Below are 20,126 nucleotides of genomic sequence, written 5' to 3'. Positions count from 1 at the left end.
ATAATGTTTGAATCAATGTTCTAGGTGGTTCCAAACCCAAGACAGCATAATTCATTGTTGAATCTGTACTCTAGTTTTTTCAGAAATCCACCAGAGCTTTCTAGAGCGAACAAAGCTTTTGGTTGCTTGTCACTGAAACTTAGTAATATTGAATTTCTACATGTCTGATTTTTAAATACCCACCTTGTGGTGTACAAGGCCTACATAGGGGTAACTTATAAATATTAAAGAGGAAGGTTTGTGCTCTGTCAAAAGGATTATTTTGACAGGTTGGCAAGTTAAAACTGCAGCAGTCAGGCTACAATGGTGGCCCTGAAGTCATGTTTTACACTAGTAAATAGTGCAATAAGCTCTGCAGTTCACAGAGACATTTAACGTTCCATGCCATGGGCATATTTCTGCATCATGTACTATGGCTTCATAGGATAATTGGATATGCCCATTGGATTAGGCAATTTCTACTTGTTTTAAGGATTCAGAAGCATACATCAGGCACTAGGCAGCAGTGCCAGTGGGAACAGTGTAAAAATTAGCAATACATTTAGCAATAAAAGGGGGTTGACCATGCAAAAAGTGATGCTTTTTTTTTACAGCTAGAAACGTTGTTCAGACGATGCTGTACAAGGCTAAACCTTGCTTCATATGGTCAAAGTACAAGCACAGTTAATTTGGGTGGGAAAGGGGCAAGGAACAGTGGCATCTAAAAGTGTTGGAATTGTATTGATTGTGGCTGAAGGCTATGTGCAGTGGGTATTATGCTCCGTTCCCATTGTGCATGTCCAACTACCAAGTGCAGTGTATTATATTCATAAGGAGAAGAGGCAGAGGGCCTGGTTAAAAACCAATTCCTGTACTCAACCCTTGCTGTTCGGTGTTCATGGCTAAAGCCCATTGCAGTGGGTTATATTAACAGGGGGTGGGTGCATTACCTGGCGAAAGCCTGCACTATAGTCTGTTGCTTCTGTACATGGCTGAAGCCATTGCACAGTGGGTATTTGCTTTGCCAATGGGATATTGTATATTATTTGAAAAGCCCCAAAAGTATTTTTTAAAATAGGATTATAGTTAAGTGCTCTGAAGACAAAAAACAAGTGTTAAAATCATAGTAATAGCCTTAATAATGCTCAGTTGAAGTGACATCATAATTATTATTTCAAACCGTAAAACCATTGAAATAATCAGTTATGATGAGAGCTACAACCATAACTCACCTCCTAATGTACTGGTGATGGTCTCCTGTTACTGATGACATCTGTTAGGACAGAAAAGTCATGCTCATGGTAATGGACATCTACCACTGCCATGAGTGCCCTGGCTTCGTTGTTATCTGGATCCTTGCATGTACACCATGACCTAAGCCTATCTTATAGACTGCAGTTTTGCTAAAGACTTGGAGAGACAACCAAAGCATTACCTTTGGGTGGTGGAAGGTTACTGCCTCAACCAGAAGTTAAACAGCATGAGCACGGTGGTGGCAGCATACTGTATTTTCAAGTAATGATAATCAATAGAGGGAACAGAGCTTCTTACCTGTGGCACTGAAGTGGTGCATCCTAGTCCACTTGTATAACGTTCTGCTGCTGCATGCTTAACTTAACTATATCCTGTATTGGATTGTATCTAAAGCAAGGCAATATGTTTGAGTGTATGTGTTTGCTAGGATCTATGTATGCCTGTGAAGTCATGCAGAACAGAGGAGTCAGCACACATTTGCATATGCATGCTGGGTTGTATGTATGTTGTGAAGTGCACAAAATGTTTTGTTGTGAGAGCAATGAAGTGCTGTGGGAGCAAGTGGAGGTGCAGGAACCTCCGTCCCCGTACAGACTTGTGGAATACTACATTCCTGACAGCAGGGTTAGACACATACTGGAAGAAGGAAGAGATAGCTCTTGAGTACACTTCAAAAAGGGGCTCTTTGATTTTAAAGAAAGGTCAGTGGCTAATCTCACGGAGGAGATGGAGTTGATGAGAGAATCCTAAAAAGGAGGCCTGGGGTTCTTTTATAATACTTAAATACATATATCACTAATGCTTACATTCAGGTATGATCCTCCAGTTACTCCCTTAGCCTGTGTTTGGTGCTATCAGCTTTTGGAGACACTCTGGAGAAGGAGCAGACAGAGGAAGAGGCATTTCAAAATGGGCAACCCCCAGAACACCAAATTCAAAATCAGAGACACTAAGGTTTTTTTTACAAGTTTGGAGGTCCCAGGACCGTCAAATTGGTGGGTATTGGTCATACCACCAACAGGATGGGCCGAGAAGACCAACAAATTATGACTATGGCGGTATTCAGTATGGAATATAGCCAAAGCACCACTGGCACTGCCACTGTGGTCAGACCGCTATGGCCGACTGAAGGCATCTGCAGGTCGGTGGAGAGCATGTTTCCGTCAGACATATTATGAGGCTGCACACCACCAGGATTTCTACTGCAGTTGCACCACCGTGGAAACCCAGGCGGGAACAAAGTCTATTGAAGGAGACACTCACCATCAGGAAGCCATACTTGTCCAGAGCCACCATGGAACCAGAACTAGATGTCATCCCGCTGCTCCTGGTCGCCGAAAGACTTCGGAATCTTCATAGTCGACGACAGCAGCAATCGTAAGTACACACACTTACCTGTTGCTGTTGTATATTGGTAATTTTTTAACACTTACACAACATAAGGGGGTGCAAGGGTTACACTCACAGTTATCTGTGCACTGACACACACTCATACAGCCACACAACCACACATACGTAGTACACACACTACAGCCAGCACACACACACTAACACTTCAAAAACACACACCTACGCATGGAACCACAGCACAGGCCCAGTCTCACACAACACCATACAACACCACAACATGTCACAACAGCACCACAACTGTACCATCGTCAACACATTGGCAAGCACTCACAATAGACACTCCCAGGAACACATCACACATACAAAAAAACATACAACCAACAGGGAACAAATACACACAATCATACAACTTCCAATGCGACACACACACACACAGCACATCGTACCTATCATACCATGCACAAAACACACACACTCACACAGTCAAAGCACACACAGCCACACAACACAGCGACAAACACATGTCAACACAAACACCACACAATACCATGATAACAACATGTATGCTACATACACATGTCCATCACACAACACACTGCAGACACCCACACATACTGACCATACAATATAGGAAGCACAAGCACCACACACATATGACACACAGCCAATGTCAGCCATGAACAACTCTACCCTAGTAAAAGAAATGCAGCACAAAGTGGTAACCAGGAAACCAACAACTGGTTGGTCTGAATATATTATCTGGACAAATAAGAATTCAGTCAAAGTCCATAGGCCAGTTCATTGTACAATCATTGTGCACTAAAGGCACATATTGGTGTCCGAACTTCACTTCTGATTGCTATGTAACCTTTACAGGAAGGGGCATCAATGGGGCAGACAGGCACCTCAGGGATTATCTGGGGGTGTGGTAGCAGAGGGGGTGTGAGCTTAGGCTTGGGAGGGCGGCCTTGGGATTTGGTTTGGGAGGAAGGTTTAGGTTTATGCTTGGGGAGGGGTGGGTCTTCTTGGGGGGGTAGAGTTCCTGGCGGGAGAGGGGCCTGGGTAATTGGCACAAGGCACTACACAACACCGGACCAGAATACCTCAACAGACGGCTCTCCTTCTACACCCCAACCCGACAGCTTCGCTCCACTGACCTTGCCCTCATCACCATCCCACGCATCCACAGAAAGACTGCTGGTGGAAGATCATTCTCCCACCTCTCCGCCAAGAGGTGGAACACTCTTCCCACCCACCTACGACAGACACAGGACCTCCTTACCTTCAGGAGACACCTCAAGACTTGGCTGTTCAATCAGCCCCCCCCATCAGAGCCTTGAGACCCTCACGGGTGAGTAGTGTGCTCTACAAATGCTTTGATTGATTGATTGATTGCGGGGGGTACAGGAGGCCTTGGAGGCGGAAGAGATGGAGTTGGGGAAGGGAGCAGCACATTTAGGGATTTCACAGGGTGAGAGGAGTAGGGAAAGGGGCAAACTCAGAAAGGAAAGATTTTTTACACATATGGGGACAGTAAGAGCAAAAGGGTTTGGGTGTAGAGGGTGAGGGAGTGGTTATATGAGGTGTTAGTGTGGATGTCTTTGGTGCGTGTTTGTGGGAGGTATGCTTGTGGGTGGTGGGTGTCTGTTGGGTGGGTGAGTGAGTGCGTTTATGTATTTTGGGCTGACGAGGGTGGAGGTGCAGGGAGATGCTGTGGTGTATTCCTGGCTGTCTGTTGGGGTAGTCACTGAAGGTATTGTGGATGTGCTGCATGTAGGTGTGTCAGTTGCAGGTGTGGTTACTGGGGTGGATGTCTGAGGGTCTTCTATGGTGCTGTTTGTAGGTAGGATAGGTGTAGTGGCAGGAGCTGTGAATGTTGGTGTGGTGCCTGCAGATGTGCCAGGTGTGCTGACTGTGATGCTGGGGATGGTAAGGGTGTGAAGGCAGGTTGTCACTGTTGCTGTGTGTGCATCTGAATGTTGCTTGTGTGTATGCCGGTGGTGTGCCCTGTGGTGCTTATGCTTGACTGAGCTACCCTTGGATGATGAGGTTGATGCATTCCTGTCTGTTAATGTGCTTTGACTGGGTAGGGGAAGAGGGGTTTGGGATTAGGAAGAGGAAGGTGGAAGGGGGACGGTAGACAAAGGGTGAGTGGCTGCCATCAGTGTGGAGGCCAGAGCCTGAAAGGATCTCTGTAGGCCAGCCAGTGCAGTGCAAATGCCCTCCAGGAACACATTACTCTGTTGGATCTGAGTTTCCACTCCCTTGATGGCACTCACTATGGTTGACTGACAACAGAGAAACATCTCAGGTGGTCAATAGCCTCCTCACTGAGGGTAGCAGGGCTAACAGGGGCTGGGGCAGAGGCGCCTGCAGCACAGGAGATGCCCACCCTCTTGGGTGAGCGGGCACGGCCACCTGGTTGGGGAGTTACAGGGAGGGCAGTGGTAGAAAGGGGAGTGGCAGTCAGAGATGGTGCTGGGGTGGTCCAAGATGGGTCCGCCACTGCCAGGGAGTCCCCACTGGAGGAGGATCCCAAGGTGATGAGGTGGATCCTGTCTACCCTGTGGCACTCCCATTGCCCTCTAGGCCACTGGGTCGGTGTCAGTGGTATCACGACTTAAGGTCTCATGGCCAACAGCTTTCCCACTCGGCTATGCCCCATCTCATTTGAATGCCAATGCTATTGTTGGAAAACAGAAATAGAGGTAGGGTCATCACATTCTTCTCATACACTAACATCACACTGTGCACAATATTGACATTATATCTAGTTGTACTATACCCTCAGGTAGAACCGGTTAGTGCCAACATCATGTCAGAAAAAGATACAATCTACACTTCTATATAACAACAATGTCACACACCAGCTAAGCCACCTACAATACCATCATATCAGTAGAGCTAGTGGAGTATGATAGAGTCTAAACACATGTCAACAACACATGTACCAATAGTGATTTAGGAAAGGATGATATATACTTAGTTGACCTACTAATCTTAGTCATTGTCCAACTGTAAACCTACACACTCATAGGGGCCTATTTAGCCCATAGCATTTACCCACAGACAACCACAGGTAGCATAACTACTCCTTAAATACAATGGACATCTTTCATGTGCATGAAGGCCACATACAGTTCAACATCTGATAATGAGTGGCAACATCAATAGCCTAATGTTTGAGTGGCAACATTGCTATCCACATTTCAGACATGAGTAGTCTTACATCTGTATAGGAGAATGTCAATTATACCAACTGAAGATACCATGATAGAGACATACACCTTGAGGCAAGCCTGACTACACATACCATTCCACCCACATGTGAATGTGAACTACTGCACCTGAATCACAATGCAGTCAGTGCAAACAATAAGCTTCCATACTAAAAGCATTCAAAAGATATCCTAAATAGCAAAAGAAAGCATGTTTATGCTTCATAACAATGTTTATGTATGACAGAACATTACAATGTACGCATGATGTTGGCAAAAAACAGTGAAGAATGTAACAGTTAATAAGATGTCTTGGCCTATTTAGCATGCCCACAACACAATGACTAATAAAATAGCTGTGTAGCCACTCACCATCCACAGAACATGCAAATTGTACTGACATTCAGAGCTCTGATATAAATATTTGTTGCAATAGTAGTCTAGCATTACCTCCATGGTTTCCAACAAGTATGATGTCCACTCCGATGAGACATTACTGGGGGCCAATGTAAAGTCCACACTTACCAAATGGCTTTACCTCCTAACAACACTGAGTACGTTTAGCAAATATGGCATGTGAAATGTGAGATGGACATCACAGTGTCACATGAAGTTGTCACTCATCAGAAACCTCATGAACAGTAGGAATGACTTTAACTTGTCAGACTCCATGTTGCACACAGACATGGATCAAGGGGCATTGGAATGGACAGAGGGCAAAGAACTGAACAACTTACCTTCATGATATTGGTAGTATGGATATTTAGGAGGCAAGAAACAAACAGCAGGTTATTTATAGCAGTATAGTGGCACACGTATGAAACAGTGACATGTGCATCTTCATATACTTGTACAGAAGGGATACCACCTATGTACCAATGTTGAGGACTGTACATCTATGTGTTACTTGGAGATATTTGACCCTTTGCACTTACCACATTGTCACTGCTTAGATTCTACCAGTTCATACACTGACCTGGCAAAGGGATGAAAATGTGTTAAGTCATTACTTACCCCCTTGTGGCTGCTGTGCTGCCCTCAAATGCCCATCCACCTCAGAGTAGACCACCATCAATATATGGGCCATTAGGGGGGTCAAGGTCCGATGGGCGCCCCTTCCTCCTTGGAAGGACATCCCCAGCTGGGCCTCTGCGGTGTTCTGGACCCAGCATCTCAGGTCCTCCCACCGCTTCCTACAGTGGGTGCTCCACCGGCTTTGGACCCCCAGGGTCAGCACTTTTTTGCAGATGGCACGCCAGATCCCCTTTCTCTGGTGGGTGTTGACTTGCATGGATGACACAGACGGGAGGAGAAAGTCATGTCCACATGCACCATCCCAAAACAAGAAGGGTGAAACAAAAGTTAGTGCAAGTAACTATACATACCTCCAACATCCCCTTCTGTGTGGAATGAACATCTGCATTCAGGCTATGTGTGAAGTGGAGTCAGGCATACAAAATGCATTATCCAGTACCAGGTGTTGGCTAGAAACATATTACCAGACCACAAGCATGTCTTTAAACAAGGTATAAGTCTACAACTATTTCTAACACCACCTTCAATTGTACTGTTCTACAGTATTTAGGTGAGTCAGGGTACATACCTCACACACTCCACTCTTAGTAGTAGGGCTCTAACCTATCTAAGCAGATCTGCACACGTCCATCTACCCACATATGTTATCCTAATCCTTCATTCCACCACATTTAATCAACATCATCAAACACTCAACATTTTAAACATTGGTATTGCATTGCACTTACCTGCTCCTCTGGTGCACCATAGAGCTGTTCATACAGGGGCAGTACCTTCTCCACAAGCTTGTCCAGCTCATCAGATGAGAAGAAGGGGCCCTATCACCTGTAGGATGTGGCATGATTGCTCCCAAAGGCACAGAAGCTCAGGTCGTGGAGGTCTTGCTCGCAGCAGTGTCAGGAGTCAAGTGAGGCATGAAGTATGAGATGGCAGTCACTTCCGCCACCTACAGGACCGTCACCACCAGCGGACACCACCAATGGCCCAAGTCCGCCAAAGGCAGCAATGTGTTCCAATGGCAATGGCCACAGCGGTTGTGAACGCCTACCGCCATGACAACATCCGCCAGCGGAGTTATGTCACTTCCTGATGTCCAGCACAGTAGGTCAGGCAGCTACCATTTTAAGGCTCCTATACAGTATGTAGGTTAAGGTTATGACAGGTGCGTCTTTGACTAAGAATCATATTAATGATAATGTATTAACTGCTGGCTTTATGCGAACATGTAGCAATGTGCATGCAATATGTAGACAGTGTGAAAATACATGTATCCTGAGATATGTACATAGAACAGTATTGTCAGCAAAGTAAGGATGAACTGAACATAGTATAAGTGTTTCAAATATGTTTCACATGTTAAGCAAGTTGATGTCCCTTTTACTGTCAATGATATTTTTCCTCCATTTAACAAACATGCAAGGGGTTAGGGGATCTGATTACAGTATTTAGGAAAATGATGCCTAGGTAAGTGCTGAGTACATCTTTTTCACTGTTTCATGTGACATAATGTAGTTTTATCAGTGACCTTGGTGTGTTTATACTTATGATGTATAGATTGAGTCATACACATACATTCTGGTGTTGTCCCACATAGTTACTCTGGCATGAGAAGACCAAGACAACCTCTGGTGTACGGTCCACTAGCAGACCTGCACACAATGGAGGAGCGACATGTCCTCCAAATATATTGCTTGGATAGGCAGACAATCATGGATCTCTGTCATCAGTTGGAGCCAGATCTGATTCCTGCCACTAGTAATCCCAATTGTATACCTCCCCTTATCTAATTCATGTCAGTGCTACACTTCCTGGGCACCGGGTCCTTTCAAAATACAGTGGCCCTAACTGCAGGGATGCCTCAGCCCATGTCCAGTCTTGTTTTGAAGGCTGTATTGTTGAAACACCTGGACAGCTACATCAGATTTCCCCAACATGAGGATTTGGCCTATGTAAATGCTGATTTTTATGCTTTGGGACACATTCCACATTTGGGTGAGCCATAGATGGCACCCATGTAGCCTTGGTTCCCCCAAGTGCCAATGAGCTGGTATATAGGAACAGGAAAAACATCCACTCCCTCAACGATCAACGTCCAAGTGGACTGTTTGGCTGACCTCTACATTTCACAAGTTTGTGCAAAGTATCCTTGATCAATCCATGATTCCTTCGTCATGTGGAACAGCAATATCCCTTTGGTAATGACATAACTATACACAGAGAGGGACAGGCTGGTTGGTAAGTCATATATGTCATGTGTGTCTGTACCTTTTATCTGCTACCATATAGGTGGATGTCCAAGATTTATGTTTGGATTCTTGTAACTTTACCTTGCAGAGGGCTCTGGCTACCCAAACCGTCCTTGGTTGTTGGCACCTGAGAGGTACCATAATACGCAAGGTGAAGTCCACTTCAATAATACCTGTGGAAGGACAAGCGTGTCGCGGAGCGGACTTTTGGTCTTCTGAATGCAAGATTTTGCAGCATTAATAAGTCTGGAGGAGCCCTTCTCTATTCACCCACCAAAGTTTGTCAAATTATTGTTGCCTGCTGCATGCTCCACATTCTCGCTTTAGATACCATTCATACCAGATGACAGGGACCCAGCAGATCATGTGGGTGGACATGCAGATTTGCCAAGTGAGGAAGAGGATGATGAGGATGAAGCTGGAGACATCAGGGCTGATATCATCAATCAGTACTTCAACTGACTCAAGGTATGTGATGTCATGTAATAAACGTGAGTCAGTGGGGTGTTGGCGAGGTTAGGAATGCCAGATAAGGTTTTTATAATGACCCTCAGATAGGTCATAAGTGGCTCCAAAGCCCATGACTCAAATTTTCATGCAGATTGTTGCTTGGAGTTGTTTACAGAACTGATATGTACATAGTCTAATATTTTCACAATGCACAATCAAAGTCACATTTGTACATATGATTTGGCAGTGTAATTTACATGTATCAATGTGGCATATACCTTATGTTTGTCAATTACAGATTGCAGATTGAATGTTTGGCTCATCCACATTTGGCAAGATCAAACTGCGTCACATGCAGATGGGATTTGCAGACTGACATGTGAAGTGAACATGGACTAAACCAGGTACTGTGTGGCATGAGATTTGCGGTGTGTGAGTTATATGCCCAGACTGTCAGGACAGTGGGATGGTAGTGTCCTTTTTCAGATTAAAGACCTGTTTGGTATTGGAGGTGGGGCCAATGGTGCTATGTGTGTGTTCATTTGTCTCTGACACATGTCATAATGTAGTATCCAGAGCCTCTAACATCATAATGGTTTGTGTTAGATGTGACTAACTTGTACATAGCTGTCAGTGTGTTTCCACTTTACAGACCAATGTGCATGTGTCTGAAGACTGTTTTTTCTGTACTTCAGAATGAGAGAAGATAAAATGAAAGGAATGCCAAGGACGCAGCACTCTTAGTCTGAGTAATGAATTTATTAAAGCACTTCTCAAGGTTCGTACAGGGAAAGCATAATGTGTGCATTTAGGCCAAATGCAGCAACACAAGTGCACTTCTTAAAATAATCACAGCAGTAGAATAATAATGGTCGTAGAAACAAATACAAAAAATACACTGCTTCAACCATGGATAATATATATATATAGTGATTATACATTCATGCAAAACGCAAAGCTAAAAATAAGAATTAAAAATGCATTAGCATGGGGCTTGACATGGACATCATTTAAGTGCTAGCTTCAAGTCATGAATCAAAATGACCGCAAAAAGAGAGAACTACCCACAATGGGATCCAAGCAAGGCATCCCCTCCAGGAAATCAGTTCTGTTTAACCCCAGTCGTCGAGCTTCCCTCTTATATACTTTAAACAAACTGGAGCGGAGAATTCTAGAAACTCACCCTCCCATACAGTAAATTGTTGTTCAAACACTGGCTGTACCAAGTTAGTGTTAAAAGAGCATGTTTAGAGATTGGCCACATCCCAATGTGTGCTCCCAAGACCAAACTGTTCCCTGCCGAACCTTAAACATTCTTTGGTACAACCTTATCTCTCACTCACTCCTCCATGTCATGTTCCTGCTTTGATGAGAAAGAGAGCGGTAGGAGCGAAAAACATGTTACATAAGTTGTGCGCGGAAAAATACCTGCACCACCAATATGACGGTGTTTGAAGCTAAGCTAAACACAAAATGGAGTCAGTGGTCAAGATGGAGCAGTAGTTAAATAATGATAGCATTATACTCCGCCCTTTGACCAGTAACTCTCATAACAGACAGGTCAAAAATGAACTCTCTTTGGTTTCAACATTGTAAGCAAATTAAGTATGCATTGTATACAGCAACATATCAGAATCAGTGCACAAATCGCCATAAGCATCCCGCCTGAAACCTGGCATATTTGCCCAAAATCAGGCAACCACTGGAACAATCAATCACAACACCCTTCATCTTGTTTTACTCTTTTCACCAATTCATGTAAAGTGTCAGTATGGGATTGAATAGATTTAGAATGATCTGACAAATTAAAACAGCACATGCTTTGGAGTTCTGAGCAACCATGATCGTGCTTTAGCAGTAAATAGTCAATAGGAGCTCTGTTGTAAAATGCAGCCTTACAAGTAACTCGTATATCTAGCAAGAATTCAGGTAAAACAATGGAAGTATGATTAACATTCTTGACTATTAAACATGCTAACTCATTGATCATTCGAGTATTATAAACGGCTAATCTGGGCATGCCTACAATAGAAAGATTCAAGCTTATATATTCTGATTTAGATAACAATTGCCTTTTAGTGTCACAGTCTTCACTTAATTGAACCGCTTCCCAGGGATAGCGAGTATGTACAGAATGAAACGGAAACATCACAAGTCCTAATCGTGTAAAGGTACATGGTCCACCAGTTACATTGGCAGGAATATATGTAAAAGTGACATTTCCACAGAAGAACAACCATCCTACTGGTAGCTTGAAATGCTTGATGTGACTGGCAGTAGTCCCCATGTGAAGACAGGACATTGGATTATACATCCTTTTGCAATGTTTATCCGTTCGGTAATGACAGAGTATATGTTGTTCCCATTGTATCCCTTGAGGAGATCTCGTTGCTGTCTCGAGGCCCAGTTGAACGCATTTTCCAATTTGATGTCAATTGCAGCTGAAAGTAAAACACACATTACTGGGGGTGATGTTGTAGGTAATTATTTGTGTAAGATTATCCCACTTTTCATCTGTAGTTTCTTGGCAAAACCTACAATATTCATAAGAGGCAAAGTGGAATAACAAGTCACACTGTTGCACATTTCTATCCTTGTTGGTGACATTAAAAATAGTTAGTAGAATTGTTGCAGGCATGGGGATAGCCACCAGACAGGTGGATATGACGTCCACAGTATTTTGCATGGCTCCCATGGAAAAGTCCGACCTGCTGAGTATGACCCTTGCCGGGTGGGTCCAAACATTTTCAGTCAAGTGCAGTAAAGGTCTCGATCAGCGTAGTCGATCATTAATTTCACCCAAAAGGAGATCACACATCACAGCCAGCACACAGACGGCTCGTAGTATGATCTGTAAAAGAGACAAGTATGATCATTCTCACAAATAACATTTGTCAGCTGAGACGTGCTCCCACTTCTCTTTACCGGGCTTCTTGACTAACAGGGTATTATCCTTGCCCTTGGCTATTATTTCTGCTGGTTTTGGAGGATGAGTTGGGGATTCTACCCACACCCTAGCACCAGGCAAAACCTTCCTTCCCATGTATTGAAAGAAGGACTTGGGCAGTCCCCTTTTTCACTATAGCTCCATACACTGGGATAATCAATAAATGGGCAATTCTGTCTTCAGATTGTATTAGCAAGTCAGTGTCTCCACAATTCAGGAGAATAACTTTAACTTCTCCTTGGTAGTCTATATCAATCACTCCCCCAAGACCTGAATACCTTTGAGTACCAACCCAGATCAGGGAGCAATCAATCCAAAATGCTCTAAGGGAATCTGTATTCCAACACCTGTTTCACAGAGGGCCATGTCTCTCGGTTTCAATGTGTAAGCTTTTAAGGCATGTAGATCAAGACCTGAAGATTCTGGTGTGACTTTATAAGGAGCTAGGGCTCCTTGTTTTACTTCCCAATATATGATGGTGTTGGTTGCCACATGAGGTTGTATCTGTAATGCAGGGGTTAACATCCTCATCAAGGGAGTATCAGCATTTGTTAGTAGTCTGTTATTCAAAATTTGGAGGACTTCATTTAAATGCTCTCTCCAGTTTTTCAAAGTTCCATCTGACACTTTTCATAATTGGGCTTTCGACAAGTCATTCATTCTCTCAATCAGTCCTGAGGCTTGTGAACAATATGGAATGTGATAAATCCATTCAATATTGTGTTGTACACAGTAATCTTTTTTTTTTTGTCTATTTTTTTTTTGTCCTCTTAATAATCTGCATCAGCGATCGAGGGTCATAAACATGTGCCCGAAAGGGAACGGCCCATCCAATTCGGCCAGTCTACACCGACGTACACATGTTACTCTCCTCTCCCTGTCCTGATCTATTTTGGCTATGTACACACTAAAAAACCGTATACCCAGGCCAACTAGACTCACAGGTTTAAACCGCATGAAAGCAGGGGGACTATAATCATCGGACTATAAAAAAGAAAAATTACCACATTGCTGGGCATTTTCCCAGATAGCACATATCATCTCTTTTGCTAAAGGGACCCATATGCTCCAAACTGCAAAAATAATTTATAGATGCCATCCAACCAGATGCTGAAGGGGGTGACAACAAAATCCACCTCAGTCAAATTTGCTGTCTAGCCAGAAGAATCAACCAGAACATCAGTTGCTTATAACACCCAGAGAGCTTCGAATCCCATGTTGAACCATGCGCAACCTCAAAAATTATTAAAGGGAGAGTTACCTCCACCTCTGAGCTTATGACATCCTTAAGTACTTTTTCTACGGCAACCCAAAAGTTGCTAAGCTTAGAACAGCTCCAGAACATATGCACATAATTTGCCTTTGCCTTGCCACAACGTGGACAACTTCTCTTAGTCTTCCCTAAGACAGACAGTTTCTACGGGGTCCAATATACCCTATATAGCGTAAACAAGTGATTTTTCTTCAGCGAAGCTGATCTAGTGTCGGACCAAAGCACAGAGCATGAAGTTTCCCATGTTTTACCAATGTCTACAGCTGGGAGGACCTCTCCCCATTTCTTCACTGGAAGAGACAGCACATCATCCGAAGCGTCTAATAACACCTGATACCAAAATGCAATCTCTTTGTAAACCGAAGCCTGAACTAGTTTCTCCTCCCAGATGTTCTTCACGGCTCCCTCTTCTTGGAGAGTGGTGACCCAGCTGGCTAACTGATAGTATTTAAAGTTTGAAATCCTATGGCCAGCTGATTCCTCAAATTTAGACCAGGAAATCAGCTTGGAGCCCTCCAAAATTTGTCCCCATCTTGCCACCCCACTAACCTTTAACGGAAGTGCCAACTTATCTGTAAGACAATCAGGTACTAGGTGAGTCACAGACCAGGGCCAAAAAACTATAATACGTGATCTCTAGAGCTTGTCGAATCAACCACCAAACCCTAGCAGCATCCTTGAGTATCTTCAAAAAATTTTTTTTAAGTATTTCGGATGACAAAACTTATACAAAACATTTTCTCCCGCCTTTGATAATTCCTGAGACATTGTATCCCAAAATACAGTATACTTAGATCTATCATGTAACAAAATCCGTACATTTTTCAAGTGAAAGGCAAGATAGTATTTATAAAAATCTGGAGCCGAAATCCCTCCTTTTTCTTTTTTTCTACATAATATTTTCCATGCAATTCGCACCCCCTTAGATGACCATACAAACGAAGTCAAGTCCCCTTGTAACTTTTTTAACCAACACCCCTTAAATTCTAATGGAATTGCATTAAATAAAAAAGTACAGTTTGGGAGAATAATCATTTTAAGAATAGTAACTCTTCCCATAAGAGACAGGGGGAGACCAGTCCAGGTTCTAAGCAGTTGTCTGGTTTCTGCACAAGCTTTGTCAAAGTTAGCCTTAGCCACTTCCTTTAGGCTAGAAGTGACTTGAATCCCCAGATATCTAATCTGTTGCTTAACTAAGGGGCTATTGTCAGTAGTATTCCAAACACATAATCTCAGTTTTCTCCGGGTTCACAGAGTATCCCGATACCCTACCAAAAACCTCTAACAACAGGGTGATTCTGGGAAGAGACTGAAACAAATTGCTGGTGTAGATCATTAGGTCATCGACATGTAAGGCAACCTTCTTTACCCAGTCCTTACTTTGAAAAGGGAAAATCTGTCTGTCAGCCCTGATTGTTACAGCCAGCGGCTCAATATATAAATTGAAAAGGAGAGTGGATAATGGACAGACCTGACAAGTCCCTCGCCCAATCCTAAATTTCCGAGATACCTCGTCATTAATCAGAATACTAGTGAACGGGCATTTATATATAGCCTGAATCGCTCTAACAAATTTGAGCCCAAACTTATAGGCCTCCATGACAGACTGTAAAAAGGACCAGTTAACCCGATCGAAAGCCTTAGCAGCATCGAAGGTAATAACCGTTAATGGAACCCCCTCCTGAGCTGCCATATCTACTGCACCTAATAAGTCATGGGTAAGTTCATGCAGTTGTCTTCCCTTAATAAAGCCCTTCTGATCTTCATGAATCAACCTGCTAATCGGTATCTGAAGCCTTTTAGACAAAACGTAAATATAGAGTTTATAATCTGAGTTCAACAAAGAGATAGGCCGATATGAACTGCATTGTGCCGGGTCTTTCCCGGGTTTTAGAAGGAGACTAATTACGGCCTCATCACAGGAGTTTGGCATATCTACACCCTCAAGCAAAAGAAGGTTAAACAACTCCATCAAAATTGTCATGAGCTCATCACATAACAAACAGTACAATTCATTTGGCAAACCATCCGGGCCAGGGGCCTTCCCCTTTTTTAAATTTTTTATCGCTGCATCCACCTTCCCCTGATCTGACCTTCTCTCCATCTGTAGTTGATCAGTTGCATCTAGCTGGAGGAGAAGAATCTCCTCCAAACAACCTCTGGCCACCTCTTCTGAAATCTCCAACTCATCTGTGTAAAGGTTCTGGAAAAAAACTGTAAAAGCCTCCTCTATCTCAGCTTCCCCCGTGCAATAGGATCCAGTAGTCTCCGATTTAATTAACAAAACATAATTCCTAGAACGGTTTTAGTTTTCCATGCTTAAAGCTTACCACAGCCATCCCCATATTCATAATGGGCATACCCACTACTGTCCCATCTCCTTCTATTTTTCCTTTCAAGGAATAAATGCAGATCTGTTTTAGCTGATTCTAATTGGGCTTCCAAAGTAGCTAACTGACTATCCTTGTGTTGATGAATATTAAAAATTGCTTCCTGCAAGGAGGATATCTGGGATTCTAATCCCTTTAGCTGTTTTCTCTCTTCCCTGTATTTATAGGTGGTCAAATTCGCTAGTCTTCCTCTAACAAAAGCTTTATATGCATCCCACATCGTCTGTCAAGTGGTGGAGGCATAATTAATACCCAGGAATTCTTTTGTGTCATGCCTCAAACACTCCACTATCAGTTCATCCAAAAAAAGAGCTCGGTTGACTGTCCACCTGGGAAGAAAGAACTGAATAATAAAAGAAACATGCAACTTCACTGCAGAGTGATCTGAGAGATGAGCCGGAGCATGGCTATGTAGTTTACCATACCGCCTAAATTATTCTGTACCAAAAAACAAATCTATCCTGGACCGGTGGCCATACTTTTTATTGTTAAACGTAAATCTTGGACCCTCCCCCCCTTTCCAAAGCCAAATATCTACCAGGCCGAAGTCTATCATTGCTTGTTTTATCCAAGACCGAGTTCTGGGGGAATTCACCGTCGGTCTGGAAGTAGACTTATCAAACATAGGGTGCAACAAAACATTAAAATCCCCTCCTATCACAATTGGATGTTTTGCTGTAATAAATCACTGTACAATTCCTGAAAGGGTGCTGAGTCATCCACATTGGGTTCATAATATCCAACTATTGTAAACCAAACCCCATGCAGGCCCACTTCCACAGTCAACCACCTGCCTTTGGAGTCCCTTGCAGCATTTGCTACAGCTGCCTTTAAAGATTTCTTAATAAGGATAGCTACACCCTTAATAGCGCATGATTGATTAGTACTTGCATTGAAACCCACCTAATTGCTTAAGGATATTATTCTACTCTGACTGTAATAAGTGGGTCTCCTGCAAAATGATCACCTCCTCATCTATCCCTCTTAAAAATTCAAAAATGTTCCTCCTTCTCCCTTTGACCCGCAGACCATTAACATTCCATGAGAGAAATTTCAACAAAACCTTCTTATGACTAGCCATTTTTCAAGAAGAGAGAAAAAGAGAAAAAAAACAAAATCTGGATGCACTGTCAGACCCTTAGCTAAACTGCATGTGATGTTCCTGAGGACACTCATATATACATTTTTAATTTTTTCCCCATGCCCCCCCACCTAGTGTTAAAAAAACCCCACCCAGTTCCAAAAATCGTCATGATACACCTCCCTCCCGTGGGAACCCTCCCTACTATTTTAACGGGATGCATATAACTACCCCATTTGAGCTCTCAACCGGACGACTATTTAATAAAAAAAAAGTTCAATCTAATGTGATGCTTTATCTGCTCGATAAAGGCACGAACTTCAGCAGGGTCCCTAATGTTGTGCATTCTGTGTTGTTCCACATAATCCTCATAGAAGCCGGGAACCTCATCTGAACTGTGGCACCAAGAGATCTAAGCTCCTGCATAAAATTCCTCAGTTCCCACTGTCTATCTAATGTTGCCTTAGAAACATCTGATAGTATCCCGAAAGACCAATCCCCTTTAGAGAAACTGCCCACCTTAAGAGCTTCAGAGAGGATTTTTTTTTCACAGAGCAAGTTCCAAAATTAATAAGTATTTTTCTGGGCACTTTCCTATCAGATTTAGTTCTAAAGGGATCTCGATGAATTCTTTGGATGTCCTCTTCCAGCTTTAAATGAGCCATAGACGGGAAAAACTCTCTGAATTCAGCTTTAGGAGAGAAGTTCATGAACTGTGTGTTCAAATCATGTTTCCGCTCATCGTCCGGATTAGTGAGCCCCCGACCGCTGATCTCAAGTGGCCGCCATGTTCCGTACACAGTAATCTTGTACCAATGTTCCTCTGAAGTGAGACCCATTGTCACTCTGGACCTGGAGTGGTACGCCATATTATAACATTAACAGGTCCAGAGTTTTGATAGTATTGTACTGAGTGGCACATTTACAGGGGGCAGCAATTAGGCAGCCAGAATAGATGTCCACTACTGTGCAAGCGTATTGACACCTGCGACTAATCAGTAGTGGCCCAATGTAATCACTTTGCCATATCTGTCCTAGTAACTTCCTTGTTCCCAACTGACCTTTGACAGTTTGCGGGACCGATCTCTGTTGTGTGTGTTGATAAATAGGACACTGCAAGATCACAGTTTTTATCAAATCCAGGGGATTGTGCATCCCTCTAATCTCTGCCCACCTGTAAGTGGCTTTCTCTCCCAGGTGTCCACATTTTTGGTGAGCCCATCTAGCCATCCCCAGCAAGTCAGAATCCTGTGTCTCCACTTCTGCCTCTGAGATTTTGGCTTTGTCCTCTGCAAGGGAATTGAACCAGCGTTCAATTGGACAGTGAGCATCTATATGAAACACAGTAATGGTACTTTGCTCAAACGTTTCCCAAATTTGGTGAATTTGCCAGTTATGTGCATGCCATGAGGGAAGCCAGATGGCTAACCCATTGGCAGTGGACCAAGACGCAGTGTAAATATGACAAGTTCCAGGTAATTCCTGTTTCAGTGCTTGATGCACAGAGTACAGTTCTGCATATTGACTTGACTGCTTTTCCCTTCTCGCATAATAGCTAACAACTTTTTGGTGACTGGGTTATATGGAACTGCTTTCCAATGTCTTTTGGCCTCCACATATTTGGCTGAACCATTGGTAAACCATACATGCTTCCTATCTTCAGGGGTCAAGGATTCAAATGGCTCACCCCAACTCACTGGTGACTCTTACTTATGGTACCTCCTCCGCCCTCTCCTCATCCTGCACAGGGGCTTGTGACAACTGCTCATGTAGAGCTGCTGTGCCTGCTGGTCCCACTCAGGCTCTGTCTTTTATGTACCATTTCCAGTGTATAATACTAGCTTCTTGTGCATGTCGTATATGGTGAGTTTTAGGTGAACTCATCACCCACTGCATTATTGGAATTTCAGGTCTCAGAATCACATTATGACTTAGGCTCAGTATCCACTAGAGCCTAGTAACAAGCAAGTAACTGTTTCTCAAAAGGAGTATATCGCTCTCCAGAAACAGGTTGTTTTTTAGTCCAGAAACCCAGGGGCACCCTTGTTCTTCCCTGTTTTTGCCACATGCTCCAATTTGCATATTGCCCCTGAATGGTTACATGCAAACTCAATTTCTTCGTCCTGTACTGGACATAAATCTAAAGCCTCCTTTGCCAAATCAAACGCACATTGCTGCTGTTCACCCCATCCAAACTCATGTTTCTTTTGTGTTACTTTATACAAAGGGACCAGGACCTGATTCAAATGAGGAATATGCTGTCTCCAAAAACCAAACAATCCAATGAATCGCCAAGTCTTCTGTTTATTGCGGGCAGTGGCAAACTCTAAAATCTTTTCTTTTGCTTGCGGCACCACCTCTCTATTGCCCTGATTCCACTGAATCCCTAAAAACTTCACGTTTTGAGAGGGTCCATGTGTCTTGTCTGCATTAATCATCCACCCTTTAATCTGCAAGAGTTCCACAACCTGCTCCATCTGAGTCTGCATCTGTTCTTGTGTCTCTCCCTGAGTTATCACATTATCAACGTAATAGGTCAATGCACTCCTGGAATTAAAGATACTTCATCCAGGTGCTCTGCCACCAGTGATGACAGATGGTGGGGATATGTATATACCCCATAGGCAAAGATAACATTTGGAATTGTCTGCCAGAATGTGAAAAAGCAAATTGTTCTTGACACTCAGGGGTAAATAGTGTAGGAAAGAAAGCATTAGCAATAGCAAGGGTAGCATACCCGGTCCCTTTATGTTTCTGTATTCTCTCAATCAAAGTGATGGTGTCAGGGACCGCAGCTGTCATTGGGGGTGTATGTTTATTGAGCTTGCTGTAATCAATGGTCATTCTATGGCACCCATCAGGTCGGCGCACAGGCCACAGAGGATTGTTCCATTTAGTGGTGG

The sequence above is a fragment of the Pleurodeles waltl genome, chromosome 1_1 (assembly GCF_031143425.1).
Source record: "Pleurodeles waltl isolate 20211129_DDA chromosome 1_1, aPleWal1.hap1.20221129, whole genome shotgun sequence".
NCBI lineage: Eukaryota > Metazoa > Chordata > Amphibia > Caudata > Salamandridae > Pleurodeles > Pleurodeles waltl.
This window is presented reverse-complemented; position numbering follows the sequence as displayed.